The following is a 26,697-nucleotide window of genomic DNA, read 5'->3' as shown; positions in this document are numbered from 1 at the left end:
ATATGTACATGTTTGAAATAGGGACGAGAGTGGATTGTTTTCTTTTTGAAAAAATCAGGTAAACAGGCAAATATTTAACTATGATTACACAGACCTGGAGAATAAACTTCATACTTTCCTAGTTGAGCATCAAGACAGAACGGAAAGAATGCTGACATTTGACAAGTGTTCACGGCAGAGCCGGACCTCTCAGTCTTCCACTTCCACTGTTATCGATTTGACCAGATACGTGTCCTGTTGAGAGTTTCATTCACTTTCTGCATGCACAGCATATCATAGTTTCTTAATAAACGCTCTTCTCTAACAGTCACAGCCCCATGATATACCTTTATACTGACATACAAAAATATTTATGAGATTGTGCACAAATACAGAGGCCAGGAGTATGGAATTTTCCATGGCTTTACAGTTTTATCCCCAAAAGTACTGAAGTGTCTTTGTTACAGATGAGTACTCTAACAGGATACAGCAGAACAATTCAGATATATTAATTCATTTGCATGGCCATACTTTAAGGTATTAAAGCAAGTGATCAGTGTGATAAAGTGCGGCTACCTTAAGTATACAGTGAACACTCCAGTGAAGATTCAGAGGTTGTGTACATTTTTTAAAGGTCAAAGTTTCCTGATCTTGACAGAGGAGGATCTTTGTATGTACTATCATAAATGACTAATTAGTTAAGATTTTCATTAAGGATCTGCTTAAATACATAATGATTTCTGCTCAGGTCAAAAGCCGAGTCAACCCTAAGATTTCCATAGATTTTGAGGAATTGTGAATATGCCTTCTTTTCAAGTTCTAGAAGCTTAATCATTCTTTATACATATCTAATACGGTTTTCTGGACATAATTCCATACATAAAAAAGAAAACAAATCAAAACTTTTTTTTTTTTAATATGTATGAGAGATGTCAGTTACTTATCATCAATCTCCATTTCTATTCACAGGAGTGTCGTGTTCATGAGACCACAGACACCCAACAGCCTTGCAAATTTATCTGAAGCAGGAGTAAGTTTTGAAATCTAAGGAAATTCCATAATTATGTGAATGAGGAAACACTCAGCTGACCACTTTTCTTGTTTATATATTTATGTATTCTCATAATGTTATATAACTGCATATAGAAAACATAGGAACTGTATAATAAAAGTAGGAAAAAAAACCTGGATTCATGTTAGAGGGCAAAAGGAAGATGATCTAATTGAAGGTGGGTGACAAATACAATTATTGCAGGTCTATGAAAATTATAGCTCCAGTTCTTCATATAATAATTCATTATTTATAGCAATTTGGACAAGAGAAGAAATAGGTTTCATGCAGGACATAAACATGATCTATAACAGAGATTAAGGACATTGCAATTTTGTATTTTTGTGTCCAAACACAAACAGTAAAAACAGTGATTATGTTTTTCACAGTTCATTTCTGGTTTTTGCCCCGCAGACCTTGTATAACAAGAAAATGCTATCCCAAGTGAAGTCTACAGAGTCATTGCTTCTCAGAGACTAAGAGAACCAGCTGTGTTTAGTGACCCTTCTTGGCCTACTCAATAGGAACTTCTCTACTCTCCTAAATAGATGAGCTAATCTTTAGAAATATACACTTTTACGTTATTTTTAATATTACTACTTTAGCTTTGCACTCCAGTCTACTACTGGCCTTTAAAGAATGCATTTTAGAGAGATCTGATCACTGCAAAAGTACAAAACCAAAACTAAAAAGCCTATAAATTGCATGACCAACAATGAATGATTCCATTTGTTTATTTTGACTAATTCAATTTCTTCACCTACAAAAATGCACATACATAGTTACATAGACTTTTTAAATTATTTAGCAAAACTGCTTTGGTACACTGTCACAATTAAAGCAATTCCTATTTTTTAGAGACTAACTTCCTCCCAGTTTCACCATCCCTTTGTAGTCTCCTTAGTGCAAGAGAAGGGAAAAAAAAACATTAATGAATCACTGAGAGAAATGTATATGTAATACTTATTGAATGGTCCTGCTATTTGCTTGTGTGGAATGCAAATAAAGACAGGACAGCAAGCTTTAGAAAGTCTAAAACATATAGTTTTTCTCTTTCTTTTTGAAAAGGATTTTGGTTCATTTCTTTGCATTCCAAAGAACTTTTTATCTAAATTTTGTGTCCAGGAGTTGTGAAGTTTAGGCAACTACAAAGTAAAAATTACAAAGATTCCGATATGGAAAAGCAAACTGTTTAGATAAAACAGGAAATAATGACAAATTTTCCTGTGCTTAAATATCTTTAAAGATTGATAATTAAAAAAAAAAAAAAACCTTTTTACTGCTCTGTTTCATATTTACAGGCATTCTCAACTTCAAGGTTCTGACATGAAGTGAACTCAATTAAAATAAAGCCTTCTAAGAAATTCTCATTTAATATCCAGAAAGCCTGAATATGGCAACTTTAAAGTGGGAAAAAGTCCACTCCTAAGTTTGTTCTGAGAAATGTTGACACTGATCTTAATCGTGAACCAGAGCCTCTTCTTGTGAAAGGGACGATTTAATTCAAATTGAATGAATTTCCAGTGCTAGTTTTGTTCACATCAGAGGTTCCTGAACAACACGGAGTTCAGAAAATGTAACATCACAATGCATACTTGCAGGCTTTTTGCATGCTTCCAGCTTTGTTACTTTGTCATTTAAGAAATGGATAATACTAACTTCATCTAGAGAAAATGAATCATGAAACCCTTTTATCGAATGTAAAGATTAACTGAAGATAAAACTTGTAAGTGACATTTAATCAGTTTCCTTGTATAAATATTATGCATAGCTGTCAAAGTATAATCAGGAAAAGCTGCCAGCTTTTTGCCAGACAGTGCACAAACTGATTGACACAGAAGTCTGTGTAAAATAGTTTTATGTTATATAGACATATATATATATATCTCTTTATTCACACATTAGTGAAGAGATCATAAAGCTTTAACCCCTCTTTTTCTTAATGAAAATATGTATCAGTTCAAACATTTTCTCTGAAAGTAAAAGAATGCTGTAAGAACGTAATGGTATGGGCTAAAAATGTTTTTTTTTTTGGGGGGGGGGGAGTCACATTTGTTAGTTCAATTAAATTAGATTAACATGAATGAAAATTATGGGGGGAAGAAGAGCTGCAATACCAACAGCCTGAATCTTGAGTTTTTTAGTTATACCACTTCCTTTTAGTCCAGGCAGCAGGGCCTGGGAGTCATCAAGTTTGTTCCCAAGGGGAAGGGTTCAGCATTAATTTTATTATGAAATGTGATACATGCTTTTAAACTGCTTGTAAACTCTTCCCAACATGGATTAAATCTTGAACTGCTCAAAACAGTACTTCGTGGGTTTTTAAGTCATTTTGAATAGATCTTATTTCCTGATCAATATCCTCCCACTTGTTGCTATATCTATGCGTCCCATTAAAGATATGGATATTTTTCTCTCACGCACTATCCCTGATTTGCAGCATGATGCGTGAAACAGATAAAGTGGGATGAGATTACCCTTTGTTTGCTTTTGTAACTTCATGAAATTGTATTTCAGTTAAACAGATTTGGCATCATTTCTTAGGAAAGCCATTAATCATTCTGTGCCAGGAGAAAAGATTTCAGAGAGAAATTTCCCTTAAGTGAAGTCAGTGGGATTGCTGTTATCAAAAATTTGTCAGCAGTCTTTCAACAACTATGATTTTACATGACAATTCTTACAGCAAAAAAATACCCTAATGAAAGCTAGTTTGCCACTTTGAAGTAATAAATTGTGTTGTTACTAATTAGCTGAACTTATCTGGAGTGAAGAAATTTAATTTGTTTACTCCTATTAAATATAAGTTTTCTTTAAAAATAAAAGTGTTAAAAATCATTGGTTCTTGCTGTTCTACATATTTTTCTCCCTGTGATAGTAATTGGTCTGCACTACCCTTATTTTTGCTATTCTTTGGGGCTCTACAGACCCTGTCATTCTTTGACCATTCTCATAATTCCTTACTATTGCCACTGCTTACTCACAACAAGTGCTTTTTTAACCCTTGCTGGAAAAATCAAGATCAGCTTTTATGATTTTGTACAGAACATGCCTTTACTTTCTCCTTGGCCTACTGTTGAAATCAAAATAGAAATAGGCATGACTTTCCAAGATGTCAGGGGACAGCAGCTTCTCAAGGGAAGAGGAGCCAAGGTGACCGCGGCACCAACAGTGACCACACCAACCAGGTACAGTCCTGCTGTGCCCGAGCAGAGCTGGGACAGTGATGGTGAAGGGGGTCTGTCAGTCATCCACAGGTAATAGTCAGAGAAGGTGAGGTAACCAGTCGTGTCTGGAGTCCATCCAGGAAATCCTGGCAGCAGGTTGGACTGGCAGGGGACAGGACTACCTGCAGCATGGGTCCATCCAGGAGACAGGGCTGGAGACTGACACTTCCATGGGGTCCTGGGCCACGCGCAGGGTGGCAGGAGGAGTCAGGGGAGGCTGGACAGAGCCATTATGGCCTCAGGGCCATAGTGCCCTCAGGACCCTGACACAAGATGTCTTCTGACATCTTTCCCTTATGCTCTTATGCACTGATTTTGCTAGAATTTTAGCATGTTCAGCACAGCTGGTCATTGACAAACCTCCTACTGCTCCGAAAAAGACCTTTCCTTCCATATGTCACACCACCCCAAATCCACTCTGAATTATATCTCAGTACTCTAGTTGAAGGCATTGAGCTGACTTTGATCCTTCCTAGCAATTGTCTAGATCTCACATCTATACACTGTAATAAGCCTCATAAATTATTTGTTGAGAAATTTAACACAAAATTCCTGCTTCACCTGCAGTATTCAATCTCCTCTCTTACTAGATTGCTTTTAATAGCTAATTTTCAAAGAAACTTGAGTTGCCCAATTTGCTGTAGGTATTGTTGGCAGCAACAAGATAATCTTGTCAAAGAACTTGTCATCAGAGTGCAAACAAGTGTTAAGTTTATCTTTACTGACCTTAATTACTACCGTCCTTTTCAATTCCTTCAAGCTGCAGTCATATTTGTATCATATTTTCCTTGTCTGCTGCAATAGCCAAAATACTCTGCCGAAAAATGCTGTTGGGTGGACAGCATATTAATTTCATTTCAAACTATGCAACAGTTTTTCAAAATGCATATTAAAGAGCTCCAGTAAAACCCTTCCTATCTTAATCCCACATGGAAAACAAATGAAGCAAAGGTTCCCCAGAGCACACTCCCGAGGTGAAGCAGAATTGCACTGCTCGCATTTTTACCAGGCATTCCAAAATCCTTTTGTTACATCTCAGAGCAATCTCACGTTGCTGATTTACCAGCTGCTTCCCTCTCTCCATGGCCACAAGGCTAGCAATAGTTAACTCTTTTGCCAAGCAAAGAATATGAAAAATAATCATCAGTCAGTAGCTTTAGGCTGATTTACATTGTGTTAGAATCTGGCCAATAGCTTGTCATTTTTTTGAAACATTTTAATCTGCACACATTATATTAGTGAAGTAACATTTGTCTGAAATATAACCAGGCTATTCCAGATCTCCAGTAAACTCTTTTATGTTTTTTTTTTATTTTATACATAAATGTGCACACACGCATCTACACACACACACACACACACACACACACACACGCACATTCATGTGTTAGGGATACCATACAACAGAAACTGTCACTGCTTCAAGGCAAGTCTATCAACTATGATATCAGCTGATATGTGAATGTTGCTTTTCTTTATGAATTTGGGTCCTGGGTGTTCAGATACAGGCTGTAAAAATATTATTCTTTCTTGAAAATATCTGTAAGTCCTTTTTCTCCACTATAGATAACCATCACATCAAACCAAAACTGCCAGTTTCTTGTACTTCAGCTTTACCTTTCATTTTGCAATCATCTCTATAGTTATTGTTAATATAGAAAGGAAAGAAGACAGCACTTATGCAAAGCTTGCATCTTATTCCAAAGCACTGACACTATATCAGTGTTTATTTTTTTGTTGAAAAGCTTCCGTATTCTACTATGTATACAGAATATGCACCTCCATCTCAGTAATGGGGCAGCTCCCAAATATCTGGAAGTTCATTGCCTTTCAGACCAGCATCTGTAAGTTCTGATATATATATATATATATATCAGTTTTATATATATATATATATGTGTGTGTGTGTGTGTATATATATCAGTTTAATCCTTTTTGTGCTAAAGTTTATGAAGCATGCAAAAAAATCACCTTCCATTTTCAATTTGATTAATCATAAATGTAAAAATGATTCAGTTTTCATTATTACAGAATTTTATGAGAAGCCAGGGACATTTTCTGCAGAAACATTTTTGATGGGTGAGACATATGCATTCGCATCATTTCCATACATTCAATGGCAACTATCATTTTAATGTATTCAGTAGCAACATGAAATGTTGACTGGGCAAAATAAAGAAAATGTTTTTCTCCAAATCAGATAGCTGTTTTTGTATTACTCACATATACTGAAAAAGAGGCTCAGTGTCACAGAGAAGGAGCACATTCGTTTCTATGTATCATGGAAAAGCTGTTATGCTGCATCCTAGAGAGTCATTCAGCCCTGGAGAAAGGATTCTGATACCAAGAAGACAATTTCTATACTGAGACTCCTTAAGGTTGGAATTTGCAGTGACTGACTTTTGTCAGTTGTCAACTCCTGGCCCGGTTGCTTGGGACAGTGTTTTATATGAAATGGGCTGAAAGCTGAGAAGTAGGATACTGCAAGCATGACTGATGGACAAGGAGACCCTTGGCTTGGGAAGGCAGCACAATAACAGGGTCCTGTTTAAGAAAGAGATTCTATTTTGAAGCTATGAGCATGTGTCAGATCCCAGCACAGACAGGGAGACCAGATGCTGTGCAGATCTAATCCAAATGGAAGCACAAAAAAATCCTCCTACAACAAACAAGTGACTATTATAGGATTACAGAGCTTGTTTGTAGCATTTTACCTTCTCTCTCAAAAAACAAAAAAAAAACAAACAAAAAAACCCCAACCCTTCTAATTAAAAGAAACACCTGCTTCTGTAGTGGCATGGTTTGGCAAAGCATAGATTTTTCTGACACTGTAGATAACAAGGTATGAAACAGTGTAAGTCTCACTTCTGAGTATTCTCTTCAGTAGTGTTAGGCATGAGTGGGAGCTTGGAGTCAGTTACCTGCCGTCTCACAGACTTTAAATAAAGTGGGTTAGAGCTTCTTCTCCAGTACTGGGAGAAAACTTCACAGCTCAGCTTCACTCAGCTAAATTCTCTTTTGCTCCCCAAAAAAGTCAACTCACACATATTGCCTAGAGGGAACTGTCCCTAGACTGTTTAGGAGAGTGCCAAAAATGCTTATTAGCATGGGTCAAAACCATGCCAAAATCATACTAAACATTAAACTTAAAGGATGCCGCTGTCCTTGCCCGGGTGCCCAGACTTTACACCTAACATAGGCACATTAACCATGTATGTGTCTAACATGGATGAAGCCAGTGTGGGTGAAGTCAGTTAAAACTGATGTTTCCTAAAGAGCCTGGGCAAGTTTTACAGTACCACGTTTAACAGTTACATTCCTCTAGCACATCTTCAGCCTTGTTTCTTATCTACCCTGCTCCACCCAATTATTTTAATTTTTTTTTATTATTATTTTTGTGCAAGCTTCCCTTGCTTCTTGCCAGCTTACTGGGAAAAATAATAGAGTTGGAGGGAAGAAAGAAACTGGTCCAGTTATTCAAAGGTGCCAGTCTGAGAGGAGCAGCCCTCTGGCTCTGCTATTAAACCTTCCAAGACAGGTTGCAGTAATACAATCTCCTTTTCACTCTCAGACTCTCCTTCGTTCTCTCAGGCCTCATTTTTTCTCTACAAGGCATTTAATCTCTTACATCTTTTTCCTCATTCATGATCTGGTATCCAATTACGGTAACTATTCTTGCTTTCTCATGTCAGCTATATCTTTTCAATATTTATCATTTTCAAAGAGTACCACTTACTATAGACTTTCTTCAGATTTTTTAATCTTAAAAAGCTAATTAAAATTCACAGCAGCTGATAAGTCTAACTTTTTTCACTGTTTTTAGTGATTTTCATAAGAGTCAGTTTTTATATGCAAATACAGTCTCCAGCTTGATGTTTTAGAGTTAGGCAGTAACATAGCCATTAGAAGCTTACGATTACTACTGAAATTTGCCCTAGGTAAAATGTTTGATTTACTGTAGCTGAATATCAGAACGATTAGAATATCTATCTTAAATAGCTATTTTTAGTGCTTCATTTATCATCTTAAAACCTGCACACATGTCCATTTTTAAGAGAACTGGCAATTCTGACAAAAATAACTATCAGCAGACAGTACTTGCTATTGCATTTTTTAAGTTGGTACTAATTGCCAGCTTCGAGCTAGATGATCTTGCACAAACCTATAATATGTGTATTAATTTAGTTTATGTGCAATAATTATTTTAAATAAATAAAATTTATGTCATTTAAAAGGTGGTGTTCTAGTCTATGGGTATTCATGGGATAAATTACAAAACCAGTTCAGTCTCAGGTGTATCTCTCTACGCTGCTGCATTTTCAAGAAATTTGGAATTCCAAAGCATGGAGAGACTGATTTATTCTTAATGTGTAATGATGATAGTGATCATGATATTTCTCCAGCCGTAGTTCAGGAAATATGAAAAGGATTCTCAGCTATTTTGATTCTAAAGAGTCAGTAAAAAATATATTTTTTGTTCTTTCACAATAACCTGAGAACAGAAACCACAAGCCTAGAGACTGTAACTAGGTGTCTGATTACAGTCTCATGATTTACTTTTTTTAATGCAGTACTTCAATCTCTGACATGCCTCTTTCCCATTAAATTTAATGTTCACTAATACAATGTATTTCAATTAAAAGCATTAGGAGGGAAATAGCTAAAAAAGGCTATTTAAAACAAAGAGATTAGTATTCTAATTTACCTTCCAGTAAGACTGTGTTTTAAAACACAAAAACAAAAACTGCCAAAAAAACAACACCACAAAATACCCTAACTAATATTATAATTTAGTCTCTAGCTGGAGATTATGTTGAGGCAAACAAAGAGAAACAATGTCGACATCAAAAGTGGAAAAACTTTACAACTAAATTGTAAAGTGATAATGTTTTGTAGGCTTTGCTATTTATGTAGGATTCCCACTATTAGCAGCAAACAGTCGGAAGGTAATACGCACACAAAGAAAAGGAAAACATTCTTAAAAAAATGGGTATATATTATATATATTTGGTTTGTGTGTTTTTTCTTTCAGAGATGGTGAGTTTACAATGCAGCGTGATCATGAAGCAATACCACTTGCAATTCCCCAAAGCATGCTTTGAGTCAAAATCAAGATAATATTGACTTGTATTCTATGTATTCTAACGTGCTAAGTTAAGAAAGATAGGCAAAATATTTCCTTAATTTTCAGACCATGAGAAGGTTTAAACATGTGAAAACTGTCTTTCTGTTAAGGTTTCTAGATGTCTCTGAAAGGCATTTGCACAGCCAATTAACTTTTCTGGTGAAAATCTAGGTGATCGTGACTCTAGTTGTCCCTTCGATGAGTCACTTTCTAATAACTCTAATTCACTTGAGTTAGCTCAGTTGCTGAAAAAAATAAGTCTGGAAGAAAATATGATGCTGAACTGGAATTATTATTATTATTTTTTCTGAATATGATGTTAAAAATATATTTCATTCAATTAAAAAGGTTTTATTTGACTAAAATCAAATATTTTTGGAAACTTTTAGGGAAAACAAATTTAATTTATGGTTTGATTCAGAATATTGCAAGTTGGGAAGCTGATAATTATCTCATAACTGTTTGCTCAGGGATTAACGCTCTCCATTGTGACAATGAGATTTATGCTATTGTGCTCAACCCTGTATCTCAGGAAAATATCTTAACCACCTATACATTGTTTAGAGATGGAAGTCTGCTTCTCAACATTTCCTGTTGATACTGTGTCTGATTTCTGTAGGATTAGTAAAGCATAGACTACAAGCAAAGTGTTCTTATCCCACATTAGAAGATGAGCCGCTCAGTAGGTAGGCAGTTCCCATAACACATCGCATGTATCATGTGTGTAGGTATTTACACAGAATGGAGCAGTTTGTGTAAGGATTAGAGGAGGTTTTATCCCAGAGTGCTGTATATCCTAGTATATTGACTTTCAGAGGCTTGGAAGAGGCTTCATAATATTCATTCCCTGAACTGATAATAGAGATTTGAACTTTAATCTTTCCAATAATTCTTTTAACAGTTCATGGAGATAGCATTGAGTTAGAAATGTCTTATCTGTTGAGGAGGTTCTACTTAAAAACATATCTGTGACAGGGAATGAAAAGCAATGTACAGCCTAGAAAAGAGCATCATCTGTGACATAAACATTTGAATTACAATTTGTGTGATGAAATACTGTAATTCTAAGAGGAAATATGCCCAGAGAACCCATTTCAGAACATCCCCCTGGGATCTTTCTCATGTTGGCTGAACTGTCTGACTTCTGAGCTCCTGGAACAGGGGATTGATGCATCTGGTTGTAAAAATTATTTTGTATTAAACAACATGAAAAAGTCTTTATTTAAAAACAAGTAACCAATTGATTAGCCAGTGTCTGAGTAATTATTGAAGGTTTAGATGCCTAATCAGACTTTGAACTTTGAAAAATGGTGTTTGCTACAAGCAATCTTCTAACTCTTTCCAAACACCAATGAATACCATTATGATGTAGTTAGAAGGCACCTTTTCACTGCATTACCCCAGGAGCACATATTGCATCCATGTACAAGATAGAAGTTGTACCAGCAGGTACTGAGGGTAGGAGGAAAGGCCCTCCCCACCCTTCTCCTCAGTAAATTTGGTCTTGCATGTCTGAACTGGTTTTGCATATTTTGCAAAACAAATTATATTTAATGGTGGATTTTTCTGAACCTCCTTAACTAGCCATTGCAGTTTCCCAACATGAGAGATATCTAAAAATTTTAAAAATATTTAACATTAAATATTGTGATCAAACATGTTGTTCCTGCATATTAAAAAGTTTCTGCAAAAATTCAGATGTTGATCTGAGGGTCTTTTCTAGGTCAGGGTCTCTCATGCAGTGGCTCAGAATTTAGTAAAATTATTGAAACATACTTGTGTATGTCTGTAAGGATAGAATCATTCAGACTGACAGGACCTTTAGAAGTTATCTAGTCTGTCCCTCTGCTTAAAGCAGAGATAAGTTTGAAGTTAAAACAGGTGCAGAAAATAAACTTCTGCAGTCACTGTTAGGTTCCTGATTCTGAATGGTGCTCTTGTTGAGAGTAGACATTATAGCTGAAAAGGTAAGAGTTCAGAGCCATGAGTACTTAAAAACAAGACATTTAAAAGAAAAGTTACATATTCATTTGGCTTTTCTATTGTGACCATATTCTAAGAAAATATTTTCTAAATGTGTTTTTAGTTTCAGCTTTGATTTGCCTTTATAGTGTTCTTGATGTAAAAACAGACTACAAAAAGAGTATCCATCCACTCCTATTTCTTGTCCCTTTAATACAATGTATATCCACCCATATTAACATTCTGGCTGTGTGTTTCATCCCACCATGTTGCAGTAATTGCTATGTTTTCACACTTTCCCTCCAGCATTATTAATTCAAATTCATCCTATTTAGTACTCGTGCTCTTGGACAATAGGAAACTATAGGCAAAAAAAATCTGCTAACTCAAAAGAATTTAGAGTCTAAAAATCGACTTCCTGCAGATTTTGCTGTATCTTCCAGAATCAAAGTTTTCTTTTAAAAAATGAAAGTTCCCAGAACATCATATTTCAGGAAAAGCCTTCACAGTGTAAGCTGATGTACTGTCTTTCCTACAAGTGTTCAGAAGAAAGCAATAGCTTTAACAGAAGAGTAAACTTCTCACATTCGTCTTAGTGCATTGTTAAATCTAACAATGTAATTACCTACATTGTTAACCAAAGAACTGCTGATTGTGATAGCAGAACCAATAGGCTATGGCACTTATCCACTGTGACTAACTGTATTTGCCACCTCTGGGACTCCATCCATTTGAAAACGTTTTTTTAAACACAATAGAAGCTTTGACTGCACAGGGATTGAACATTTTTTTAAAGGTTTGCTTTTTCTTAAATAAAAAACAACAAGAGAAGAATTCCAAGTTGAGTCAGCTGAAAACTGCTGGAATATCTGAGAAAGTTGTTCAGGACTGAATAAGATTGTTCAGCATTTTGAATATCTAGCCTACATCTTACACAGTTTTAGCACAGAAATATAGAAAAAAAGAATCAGTGTAAAAGAAATATGTAATATATATAGCATAGTATATATAGCATAAATGAAATTTCCACTGAATTTCTGAAATGCTTTAAAAAATGTTTGCTTGTTTTCCCAGAATGTGTTTATTCATCTGCCCCTTGCAAGGAACAGCTAAAGGCCTTCTCCATCCATTATCACATATTTTTCATTAACACTGCACCTTCTCTGGCATTTGTATTTGCTTATGTAGCCGCAAATATTCTTGTGGGTCAGGAACTGTGAACAGACCCAAAGCAGAGAGCAGAAAGAAAAGGAATTGAAGACCTTTCCACATGTACCTTTCTCCACTTAGGTTCCTCTAACAGCTTGGATTGTAACCAGGGTTTGAAAGCTCAGTCTTAGGCTGTGACAATTAGGAGGCAAAAGGTATAGTGAGGACAAGGAGTATTATAGGTATATAGCGAGGTCTAAGTCCTAAGTACAGAGGCACAATGTAGCTGAGTTGGTGCTGGACATAAAAGATGAGGTCTTTACCTGTGCAGTGATAGATAGAGCTGGGAAAACTCTTCTCATATTGGATAAAGGATCCAGAGGAGGATCAGCAACCAGTTTGTAAAGAGCTTTGAGGGTCAGCAGGGAGAGGAATGAGACAAAACTATAAGTCCTCAGGCTGTTTGGCTTATCAGATTCACAACTTAGAGAGAAATTTAAAGGAAATAAAACAGCACTAGGAAGAACTTCTTCCCACGGTTATTTTTGAAGTTCAAGCCTCACCTTGTTAATATCATTACTCTTTTGCCCCATTCCCACTTACCAAAACAAAATGCTTGCAGAGGAGCAGCCTCTTTGCATAGGCTGTAGTAATGCACCATCGCACCTCACTATTGTGAGATCTTTGCACTTCTCTCCTAATCTGCTGTGACTTTTCTTCCTATTTGTCCTTTATAGGCCACAATTTTATGAACTTTCAAATGAGCCTCTTCTGGACAATAGCACTGTTAATAAATGAAATGTGCTTACTGTGGAAAGGTATAATTTTATCACTTACAAGGCTAAATATATGTGTTCCAGCTGCCAAAGTTTGGAAATCAGAAGGATTTATAAGTGGGACTAAAAATAATGTCTGGTGGTTTTTTTTCCTTATTTCTCTCCAAGTCATGCTGTCAGAAATTTCCAAGTGATGTATTTATAGTTATTTCTTTAGCAATGGGGATAAATATCACATCGAAATTATAGCTAAAGCTAATTGAAGCAGTGCACCACAACAAAAGAGTTGCAAAGCAAATGATAAAATTATGTGGGGTTAATGAAGATATATTTTGCGAGTGAGGGCTTAAAATGATGTATTCTCTCTGGTCATGAGGTCTGGATTTAAGTCTTAGAAGAAAATATAGAAAAAAGAAAGCATTGGCACAGTGGGGCACTGGGACCCATGCCCTAGGCTCTACAGGAATGGAGATGAATAAAAATTATGTTATTAATGTAGCAAGAAAAATAAATTCTTCTTAAAGAGCCATAGTTCCACTTGAAACTTCTGGAAAGGAGACATAAGCCTGAGGATGTTTAGTTCTGCCATTCAGAACAGGTCTTGTCTCTCTAGTATAACCATAGTATTTAGACAACTGCAGACATACATGAAAAAAAGATAAATAAATTTCTTCCTTTCAGGTAATAAAAATGCCTTAGCAGGAAAAATGAGGCAGTTTCTTGTTCTTCAAAGTCCCACATTAAACAATGAATCAATCTCTCTGTTAAAAAACATTGTCAGTCCTTGTCTGTACCCAGGAATTGTTTTGATAGCACTACTCGGCATAAATCAAAACTATGTTAGGGACTATATCAGCAATTTATCAACCTGACTGGTCAAGTACCCCTGCGTAGGAATCTTGCCTGGCACTGCTTAATTTGCCCGTGCAAAAGTAGCCCACATGTTTATTTATATAATCTGTTTAGGTCACTTTAAAATCTTGGGATTTTTAATGGATGAACATAGAACTTCAAGTTTTTACCTACAAGCTATCCATCCATCACTTATCTATTAATTGCTGCTAGGCAATGTAACACCGCATATAACTAAGTGGCAAAATGCAGGCCTCCCGCTGAAATATTCAAATGGTCCAAGTCTACTTTTAGCTAGTTAAATATCTAGCAGTTCACAAAGTACTTCAGCTAGCTAAACTAATGCAGCAAAACAGTAGGTGGTAAATGTTAAAGTTTTAGATTCAGCTCACTAGTATAAAATTATTTCCACAGCCTTTATATCTTCTGGTTATAAATTAATAGAAGAAGAATCTAAATAGACATATTATTTCAGTGTAAAAGTATGCAGAGTTAGAATTCCACCTGTCTGATGTTCATCATTTCAGTTTTAGAATTACATAAATTTTATTTTTAACTAAGTCGAAATAAGCAATGTTGGAAAAATCTAGCCAATGAAGTACTGTCAACCTATTTAAAATGGCCCCGTTGCTAACTCTCCCATTACATTTTTAGTGTACATGGTCATGGAGTGACAACAAGCACAAATCCTAGCATTTCACCTTGAATTTTATGCCACATAGAAGGAAGTATTTCACAGAGTCATATTCATGTATGCTATATCATATTAACAATAACGCATTCAATCTTGATCGAGTTTTCTTCTGAGAAGCCAAATATTTATATCAACTTCCAATAAAAATCAAAAAGTGTTTAAGTGGTATTTGTAACTGACAGTAAACACAAAGAGTGGTAAGTATAACTAAGCAGGAAGACTGGTAATTATCTTTTTCTGTTTCTGAGTTTTTCTCGCAAAACTGCAGGTTTGTATTATGCTATAAATTTAGAAGCTTTCCATTTCCTGATGCTTTCATGGACCTGCTATCATTGACATAATTATCACATGTTTAGCTCATAGAGGCAAATGCCAAGATTGAGCACAGGCTGTGCAGATGGCTCCAGTACTTTTCTATGCCTATGACTTTCTACTATACAACCTGAGCTATGTATTGGAATATGTTGCCTCCCCTTTCTGTGCCCGCTTTACTTTCCAGTTTTGCTTGTCTTTTCTACATAAAAGTAAAATTTTGCAAGAAGAGTCTCCCCAGTCATAAAATTAGTTTTCATTTTTCTTGGAAAACAATACAATCTGTTCATGAGCCACAAAATGCATATATATACATAACTACATGCAAGAACTCTGTTTATATATAAAATATAAATCCTCAGGCATCCCTGCAGAGAAACAGATATTTATGCAGAAATATTAATCAATGCATATACTTGATATTCAAACAGAACCTAAAAATGCCAACTACAGATCATATACGGTGGGGAAGCATGTACGTTCCATTCATTTTTGGTAGGTTTAGTTTGACTTGGTAAAAAGATATTCATTTTTATTATTTTACTTTGCTTTGAGATGCTAGAAAGTTTAATATTATTTACAAGTATTCCTCTTCTGTACCCTCTGTTGCATTCTTCACTGTATGTAGTCTTATAATATTCCTTTATTTCTTTAAAAAATCCCAAAGTTATTTGAATAATTTTCCAGTAGCTCTATACAGCTTTAGTTTATTCATTACCACCTGGTTTAGGAAATTAAAAAATAATAATAATAATAATAATAACAATTGCCCAAGACAACCCAAGTGTATGTGCTGTGCTATCGCTATCGTTTATAAGGACAATGGTATAGCAAAATCAATAAATCATGCTCTCACAATACTATTTTATGTTGATGCATATTTTTTTTTGTATTATTTAATTATCTTCAAAGAACCTTTCCATGTTAGGAAGAAATATATTAAACTGCTTAATCAATAATATATTTCCCTTTGATGTTATCATAACTCCTTTGCATTTATCAGGCTATGAAATGTTTGTGGTTAAACAAAGCTTGCTGAATGTTTATTTGATTTACCACCTTTATGCAGGTGGTTTCAGAAAGTAAACTGAAGACTTTGTCTCTGATCCAGACCAGCCCTTAAGCATATGCTTAATTTTAAGCACAGAAGCAATGTCCTAAAAGTCATGTGCATGAAATTAAACACATTCTTTTCTCTTGTCTGGATTAAACCTTACATATTTGTGAAAGTGAGATCACAGTCCTATCCTGTCTCTTTTGTTTTTTCCTTTCCTTTTTTCTCTCCTTACTAAGGAAAACAAAATACTCTTAGCTATGTTACTGTATTAAATTCTATGGAGGGATGTAAAAGTTTTGCCAGTTCACACTGAGAACTAGGTAGACACCTGGAAACTTAATCTTTAGTTCTCTGCATATCAGCTTGTTACCATTTTTCAACAGCTAGTTTACACTGTAATGACACTGTAAACGGGAGCCTAAGTCGCTGTCTTCCTGCTGATGAAGTAATCAACAGACACCTATTTTCTGCTGGGAAAACTGCAGCAGCTGATGTGGTGGCTTTTTAACCTGCAAGATGGTGATAAACTAGCATGCTGTAAACATTTGAATTTGACAAACTTTCTCTTACTGTTTGCAAATTGAACATGAACAGCAGGATGCTGGCACATGTATCTCTTTTGGTGTTGACAGACTATAATGTCACTGATAAAGAATTATAATCATGTCTGGTAAAGACAGAGAAATCTCACTGCCTCCTTCAGCCAGACAACTATAAACTGTATTAAAAGTTTTAAACTAAATTTTCATATGCTTCCACAGCATAAGAACATTGGAGGTCATCATAAACATAGGTTATCAAGTCCAGGCAACCACTACATGGTAACAACTATGTAACTATATAGTAGACCATAAGGCCATAAGAATCCTACCAGGAATCCATAGGAACCTTGTCCTTCTGTTCCTCAGCCCATACACAAACCACAGCTCACCACACAGACTAAGACCTTTAGTTTAAAAAAAAAAAAGAGAGAGAGAGAGAGACAAGCTTCAAAAGCAGCCATGCCCAGAACAAGAGAGAGAGAGCTGTTGCCAATGCTTAGACATATGCAAAATCAGAAAATCTGTTCTCTTAGATATTCCCAAATAATTCTAGGAATTAGACTACATTCACCCAATAAGGGAGGCAAAACAGATTCAAAGATCTGACCTGCGGGTAATTCCTTCTTAATAGCAACTTCATCATTGATCATGTAGGGGTTATACCCCAACCTAAAAGATTTTTTTATTACCTATAGGAACACCAGTGTGTCTAGCATCTTATCTCCAGTTGTGTCCAAACTCTGATGCTTTATGTCATCCTATCATCTCATACCACAAAGCCAAGATACCTATCAAAAGGAGAATAAAATATATATACATGGACTGTCTATGCAGAGCCTTAAAACTCAAGATTAATACATTATCAGACATACTGCATCTGACAAAATCAACAGACAGAGATGGCTCCTTTAACCCCTCTTGGGTAAGGGACACCCACAGACTCAAAAGCTTTAATCTCTGACATTGTTGTGATCCCTAACACATCATGCAGTTATTTATATAAGCTTATCATTTCCATCATAAAGCAGCTTAGGTTCTTTTCCACTGCTACTTTGTGGACTGAACTTTTTTTTTTTTCCTATGTGTTTGATAGCTCCCTAAAACTAGAATATCTGAATTCACAAGTGAACAGCTATTCTTTGAGATCTTACAAGCTGTTTTTCTGAAAGAAAAATAACCCACAAACTATTGCTAGTTTTCAGGTGTTTTACTTTATTTTTATTTTGATGCTTTCTTTTTTTTTAAGAAGTGAAGAAAAACTCTAACTTACCTTAACATCAATAAAGAAAAAAGAATTTGCAACTCTGACTTCTCATCAGTCTCTGACTTATTTTGGTCCCTTAAGAGTCATTCTTATGACACTATTTCTGCCTTTCTCTCTCTCCCTCCCCCACCCCGGATTTTTTATTATTTTCCCTCTGACACTGATGCAGTCAAATATGATACAAGTCTTTATTGTTTCTAACATTGTGTCCTAGACAGTCCCCTAGAAAGTCAACTGCTGAGGACAGATCAGTATGATCAGGGCTCTGGATATGGTCTTGTGTTGTTCCAATTACACTAAACAAGCTGGCATGTAAATGTTCCCTCCTTAGCCTTAATAAAGAATATGTCTGGTCACACTCAATAGCGATAGTATTACACACAAAAGAATAAGTAAAATATCTCTGAAGCTGTAAGGTCAAACACTGAAAAATTAGGAAATATCAGATGTAGGTTTACTAGTACTTTCCTTTGTCTTACATTCTGATACCATTTTTCCACGGCCCACTGCCACATTCAGTTAAATGAACTAACCCAAGTTTATTTCACCCATCTTGGTCATTGTGTGATCCTTTGGCTAATATGCCTCACACCATTCAAAAATAGAGTTATTTAATGCTACTTGAGCTTTTCTATGACAGTTATCACTACAGGATCTGAACGTTTCATAAATAGTAATGGGAATCTTCATAGCATCTTAGTAAGAGGAAGGGATGGCAATCTTGATAAATAGAACTGAGAGGGATATTACAGAAAGCCCAGTTTGAAATAAGACTTATTAACACAGTTAGCATTAATGATTTTTCTATTTTCAGAGCACAGTTCCTATAGACAACAACTGCAGCTGTGAGTACTGAGCAATTCTGGAGATTACCTTCCCCAAGTTGAGCCCACAGAAAATAAGGAAGACATCATTAACGATCGGTCTTTTAAAAGTTAGCTTTCAGTCACTATAACACTGCCAAAGATGCTTTGTGACAGAGGTAGGAACATATTTTATTCACCAAGACAGCATGTATTCATCTTCACTATCAGATATTCCTCTGCCTCCTTACTCACTTTGCAGTTTTGCAGGAAAGGAAGGCTGGGTTCATCCTCTGGCACTGATTTACCCTGAGAGCTTGCCCATCTACTCACAGCAGGGAGTGTAATATAATTATCATACCATATATATTCCAATCAAAGCTCTCTTCTTCCTTATTTCTTTGACTCTGATCTGAACTCCTAGTCTGACCTGAACCGCTGGCAACTCATCTCAGTCCCATTTTCCTCACCTAAGTTTTGCTCTTCTTCTGCTCAAACTCGTCATTTCAGTCCAATGCTCCCTACACAATCCCCGCTGGGGTCGTTGAGTGGCAGTCTGCAATCCCTTGCCTTTTCTCTAAGCATCTTCCCCTCAGACCTCTGCTTTCTGCTAAAGCAGCTTCCTCTTCCTCACTGTGAGCCTGGGATCAGAGCAGAAGAGAGATAGGTCTGCATCCCTGGATATTGAATGGCATAGGAAAGCCTTGGCCTCAGGTTGGCATATGTGTAGCAAAGACTGTTTTGGAAGTTTAGTTATTTAAATCTAAGCAGTCCTGCCGCTCATGTACAACCTATATTTTTTTCAAAAGCTTTTTACATTGCAAAATTGAGATGATTTTTTCAGAGGCAGAAAAAAGTGTAGTTCTGGTACAAATTCTACCTTCCTTCTTGGAGTCAAGTACCAGATTTAAAGGTTTTGTGAATTTATGTTGTGAAAGTCATGGAAAGTATTTCCCACATTTATGGAGGAACATATTGTCCGATCTTTTTTAAGAATTAAAAATGAGAAATTCATCTGAGTTGCGGCAGATAATGGTTATGAAAAAATTCTGTTCTGTAGGTTTTAGATAAAATCAAGACAAAAAATGACTGAAAAAAAGATCTGATAGCTTGTTAGGAGCATCTCTATTGGCTTCAACAATAATACTTCCAATGAGATTCATTTTGATTCTTCTTTTTCCTCCATTACAGATTCTGTTAGCCTTGTGTTAAAGATTCATCAGATATAGAAGAAAGGACAGAGGAAAAGGGTATCTGTGAAGCTTCCTGGGTACAGACTGAAACTAGTGTGAGGTAACTGACTGCCAATTCAGAAACTTATGTCCAACATTTAAGTGACTCTGAGTCATCAAATACACTTGTCACCTAACCTTGTTTATGCCAACATGCCCATTATCATCCGTGGTCAAGCTACTTAAAGCTCAGCCTCATGCATAAAATGTGTTAGGATTCATCAGACCTTTTCCGAGTGTCCCTAAAAGGCTTGCACAATTTCTTCCAAGACTGTAATTTGAATGAAGAGCATTACTCTTTTTTTTTCTTTTTTTTTTTTTCAGTGAGGCTCAGGAAATAGATTTGCTTCTGCAATTGAATCAGGGATTATCTATAGTCATAAGAATGGAGATTTCACAAGAAATAGTGGAACAGGCAATATTTCAGATGTGGGGCGTGTGGGTCCATGAACAGTGTTCTGGATTTTGCTGTCTTGCAGAAGGCTTAATTCTTCCTGTGCTTTATAAGAGCCTAGAATATGCTATTTTCAGCCTTTCAGCACTCATGTCCTCTTGTCAATCTAGTTTATAGTCCTTATTGTCTGTACTGTAATACAGCTTTTTTGGCCTTTCTTGATCTACACAGTCTTAACTTGATTTTTAAATAACATATCAGCAGATATCATGCCAGTACAAAACTTTGAAAAATTTTCATGAAAATATATATGACATTTGACCAAATTTAATGCACTAGACCATTTCTGTTTTTCTGAAAAACTTGCTAAAACTGATATAATAATATTGTCTTAACATCAAAGTTCCAGTTTTCCTGAAAATGAATAACCAATCTGCTAGTTTAAAATGTACCATCTTAATATTCAGTAACTCAGGCCAACAGACCTTAAAATATTCCTGATTAAGCATCCAAAAAATTTTTCATGGGATATTTTCACTATTACCAAATTACATTAGCTCTGCTTTTTGGCTTCTGAAATTAGTGGAACTGCAGGATTTAATAAAGGACCTATGTTCAGTGTGGGAGAATAGAATGGATTAATCAAAAACATAAGATATTGTATATTTTCTAGTATTTTCCTAAATTTAATTAATAATTAGCATTCCTATTAATTATTTACTTCATATGCTACTTCTTCTAAGGATAATTTCCCAAAGTCTTTATTTATAGGAAACTGGCATTTCATGCTGTAGCTCACAAATGGTGCCATATGTGCTGCCTTTTGTAAGAGAAATAATCAGCTATCTTTGGAAACATTTGTTAAAATGTAAGATAAATACAATTTAATAAAGAGTCCAACTAAAGCTGAATTTAATATTCTGTCTTAATTCTACTCCATTCAAGGTTTTATGCCAGCTTCATCTCTATCAGACTATCTGAATGCCTACCAGTTTTACATTATTCAGCTGCATTTTAGTGTGCAGGATTCTTCCCAATAACCTTTAACCATCTAAAACTTAAGTAACTAGTCTAAGCTAGTCATCTAGCCATTTGGTCATACCTAGTCATCTAGTCATTAAAGAAACATAAGTGCCTCCAGAGGCTGATTCATGCCACCCTCAGTTTAGTATCTAAACTAGAAAGGATGAATTGTTCTATGGAGGTTCTTACCGGTATTGAGTTAAAATGTTTGCAAATGATTTTTTTTTTCTTTCCTCTCCTTATCTTTTTTTCTTTCCTCTCCTTCTCCCCCCCACCATGCACTGGCACTGTGTTGCCATCAGTGGTCAGGGAAGGCACATGCAAATAGAAGTCTGATCCTCTGTCATGGTCAGTGAAAGTTTATGAAAACCACACCAGCTAGAGCCATATGCTGTTACAGTGTTGCAGACTGTATTATTTTTTCCTAAGGTTTTGTTATTTTAAAACACTTCATATCTGTTCAACCTCTTCTACATTTAAAAGACAATCAGGAGGAAGTGTCAGTAATTTTTAATGTAAGCATAGACAGAGGATGGAGGTGAATTGCTGCTAATAGAATATTATGAGCCATTTCAGTGGGCTTAATATGTGATAAGATATGAAGTTGGAGGACAGGTTTATGGTACTTAATTCCACAACAGGTTAGAATTCAAGCTCAGATGCATAAAAGCATGGCCATACAGACATGGCATAGCTTAGAGTTATGTTTTGGATACTCAAAATCCTATGACTATATGTGACATTCTGATTTGGAATTTAAACATAATGGGACAACAGACTGTATCTAATTTTGACCTTCTTATAATGGAAGGTAAGTCTGAGGTTGCAGGAGTCCACAGTAAGACAAATGCGTTTAGAGGCATAGAAAGATTTAGAAATAGGAAAATCATCATCCCTCAACACTCTGAGTCCACAAGGATTGGAGAACCACAATGAATTATTTTTATGAGGTGCTCAGGAGAACTGATTAATCTCTGTCTTTTTTTTTTTATATAATATGAGCAAAGAACAGTCAGTTTAATTAATTGAAGGCAATATTACAAATATAAACAAAATGCTTACCACTTTGCATTAGTATTAATATACCCTGCCAAAACTTTGCATTGGTAATACATATCAATACAAAGTCAGTAATATTACAACATGAATTTTTTAAAGGCCTGAATGCTTTACAGTTTAAAAGCTTGGCATGATCCTTTTAGCTTTTATCTTCATAGATGCCTCTATTAAAGTTAATATGAATAGAAGCTCAAAATTTGAAGTTAAAATTTTGCATGATACTGTCCCTGCACAGTTGGTTTCATAATTGTAGGCTTTGATCCTGATCACACTTTGCCATTCTTGATCAAACCCACAGTTATCCACTGCCCAGACAGTGGCTAGCACCAGATGCATCAGAGGATGGTGTGAGAACTCCACCGCAAAAGTCCGCCTGTGTAAATAACCTTACAGAATCAGGATTAATTTAGATATGACACTGAGGGATATAACAGATAGTGGGAAGGCTGGGAAAAAAGGAATAGGCTTAAGCTGATTTGCATTCATCTTGACAAAAAACAAGTTGAAAATAAAAAGAAACAAAAATGGACAAATTCAGAATTACTTCTGTTTTGCACAGTCTGAAATAGATGCTATTTTTAATATACTTATAAAAAGAAATGATATATGAATATTTTAACTGACTGATGAAAACCTGATTATATGCAAGAACCTAGCTGGAACTCCTAGAAGAATAATGGTGCCAATACTGCTATGTTTCCATGGCAGAAAATCTTTATTATGTACAGCTGATACTGCAGGAACAAGAAGCTGCAAGTTGGATAGACCTAGTAATTAAATGAATGAAACTCATAAATTTTTCAACATATATTAAAGATGTTTGATGACCATTTAAAGGACTGGTGAAGATCAGTTATTTGTGAAATTCACCTAGCCAGGACTGGGCAGAACCGTTTTTGGCCACTCCGCACAGAAGATGCTTTCTGATGTTTTTGATAGTTCAAAGGGTTCACATTTCAAAGTGCTCAGAAGCTTTGATAAGTACCTTTCTCTCTTAGACCTTCCAATAGCTTTCTGTTTTCGCCTCCTTCCTTGAGATTATTTAAACTTTTTACTGTATATTTGGAACCTGAAACATCTCCAGTTTCTTCATGGTCTTCCCACTCTCCTTTTCTACCTCTTCACCAAACTTTCTATTAGTCCTCAGGTTCCTCCTTTAAACAAACAGCTCTCTAATCAGCCCTGAACTGAGTTTTGACAACTTACAAAGCTCCTTTGCCTTTAATGTCCTTTTGTAGTAGCTACTGAGTTGAAATTTTTATGCTCTGGATTTCTCATACCCTTTTCTTTGATTACATTGAGAGCATAATCTGAATTGAGGAACAGCTGAGGCTCATCACAAAGTGTCAGAGCTACTGCTCTTAGCTGAAAAGGGAAAAGAAGAAGGCTTAGAAGAAAATGAGACACACAAGTTGTTGGAAGGAAGGGGACTGGGAACTAAGTAAAAGCTTACACAGAAGGATTTGCTGCAGGATTTATATCCAGCACATGAAAATTGACTATGATAGTTTTGAACTTGAAAAGGTAAATGGAATGCCAGAGAGAATATCAAAGGAACTGAGGTGATTTTTCCACCTCTAAAGCTTTGTCTTTGCTAGACAGGAACATGAGTAGATGTAGATGTGCCTAACCTTAGGCACTGGAGTCATATCACCAGATTTCTGCTCTGCCTTTAAAAATCTGGTTTATTTCAACAGTAACTCAAGTACAGAGACCATAATCCTAAAAATAGTGCTGGAGAAAACAAAGAAGGAATAAGAAAAATACTTACATTATGCCTCTGGAATGTTGTGTGTGTGTGTGTTTGTGTGTACAATTAAGTAAGCTAAGAAACTACCGAAAGAAAACAGTCATGCCTTTCTAAATTCTTTCTCTTGAAGTAGATATAAGCATAAAATTTCCCTTCTTCTCTCTAGTCCCATTAGGAACATTTTCTGAATTTAGAAACAAACAACATTGTTGTTGTCTGTTACAGTTAATGTCATGATCTATGCATTTGCTTACTTATCCATTGGACTTAGAAGTGTCCAGAGACTTGTACAAAAGCTCTGTTCTTGCCTTAGCAAAAAAAATTGTCAAAAAGATCACTGTTAAACTGAACCAATGATGCAGTGTTCCAAGTCAACTTTACCTTTGTCCAAAGTAATAAGGTTGGAAAGCTGCTACAGAGTGATCTGCAAAATTCCTGTCTAACCATTTGATGTCTGAGAGTCCATAAGCTACTATGTTTTTGTTAGTAGAAGCATGTGATCATCTAAATGTAGCCACTTGATGCAGCCTTCTGTCTTCTTGGTAAAGATCAGTTCTTCTCATCACTAACTTTATGTCCAAGCCCATTTGTTAATAGTCCTCTGAGGAGTATTACTGTTGCTTTTGTTTAAAAGACATGGTAGTTGTCCTTATCTGGGAGGGAAAGGGTGTCTAAATCCAGGAGATTGTATTAGTTTCTGAATCACTCTCTTTCATTAGTACCTAGCTCAGGGATATCAGTAAGGGTTCAAGTCAACTCCAGAAACACTTTTCTCTTCAGGTTTTCCCAATTTATGGTAAGTTTCTTAAAAATTAAACTTGATAAAATTGTTTACAAATTTCTTGGTAGAACTGGATTCATTTGCAGAATTAAATCCATAAGCCTGAATGAGGCACTATTCCATTTTATGGAAAAAGTTAATCTTGTCAGAATATTATCAAGAACAAGCAGAACCAAAGCAGAGATTTGCCTACAACAACATCGTTCAGAAACTAAAGGATGACTTCATAGTCTAGCAGCTACAGCAAATTTATGGAAATTGGAAGAGGGACTTTAGACTCTGCTTCCAGGACTATTCAAACATTTTAGAAAATTATTGTGCAATTTCAGTAAAGGAGGGAATTAAGTGAGTCATCTCTCTACCTGGCTGCTGTGGAAAAGGTGAAGAGGGCAGAAATTTGAAATGGCTTTCTAAATGAAAATAGATACCAAGGCTGTATTTTGTGAGGAGCTCAATTTTGACAGTGCATGCAACGTTGTTCTAGGAGCAACTGCCAGATCAAATCCCTCAGGGGGCATTTCCAAGTTACATACTCAGATTCTTACTCAGAATTTTGAAGGCTGAAGTATATTTAGTTAGGAATGAAAACTGGACATTTGTGCCTTGGGACTTTGAAGTGAAAAAGTTCAGTGCCTGGAGAATTTAGGCTCTGGGCAACAGTTTAACAGCATCACAGGCTCTCAGTGACCAGTTTTGGGTGAAGGCACCTAGACCTCTCCAAACTTATTCGGTAGATCTTGCTCAGACTCCCAATAATCTCTTCCTCAGAGTCTCCTCTTATATCAGCCTGTCTGCCAAAACTCCGTGAAAATACACAGACTGTCTCTAGCATCTTAACCTCACTTCCTTATCCAAAAGGGTGTTTTAACCAGTTAATGTTCTAGTCTGACTCTGAGAGGCTATCCAAATGGTTTAGGCCTAAAGCTAGCAGTATCCCGTTCTTCTGTAATTGTCCATATGTTTTGCAGGAGACCAAATTATCATATTTTCTGCCTGAAAAGTAAGACACAGTACCCTGATAGGCTAAGTCCGTTTGGTAATACACTAAAGTCTTAAAATCTCAGTATATATCCATCTTCCATCAACTGTTCACTACATATTGATATTCATATTATCATGTAGAGCTGTGTATATGTAACAATGACAATGCTCAGGCCTGTATTTCAGAGAGGGAAATAGAATCTGTCCCCTAACATTTAGCAAGTCTAAGTGACAGATTTTTGTATCCATAATTATATCAACCTCTCTGTTTTTTCTGTACTTGTGGCAGATCTACCAATTCAGTTCTAGTAACCCCTAAAATTGTCCCTATTTCATGTGACAAATAAAGCCCTTGTTCTAGTATTTAAAAAAATAATAAAGCCCAGAAACTCTCAATCAGAACTATCAAAGAAAAGTTTAGCTCTAGGCTACCTGGACAATCAATTGTTACTTAATTAGGTTTATAATTACTAGTGACTGTCTCATTATAAAAAGCTGCTGGTATTGATGTGCCACTTGAACTTATCTCTGTAGCATGAGTATGTGATAGTAAACATCAGCAGTACAAGCTGCACATCACTGCTAATGTTGTTTGCTTAGACCCAGAAAGTGATTCAAAAGGTGGTATTGAAGTGGTTGAGCAGGAAAAACTTTGACTTATTCCAGCCAATATAATTCTAGATTTTT

The sequence above is a fragment of the Apteryx mantelli genome, chromosome 3 (genome assembly GCF_036417845.1).
Source record: "Apteryx mantelli isolate bAptMan1 chromosome 3, bAptMan1.hap1, whole genome shotgun sequence".
In the NCBI taxonomy this organism is placed as follows: Eukaryota; Metazoa; Chordata; class Aves; order Apterygiformes; family Apterygidae; genus Apteryx; species Apteryx mantelli.
The sequence above is the reverse complement of the archived record's forward strand: the minus strand, read 5'-3'. Positions refer to the sequence as shown.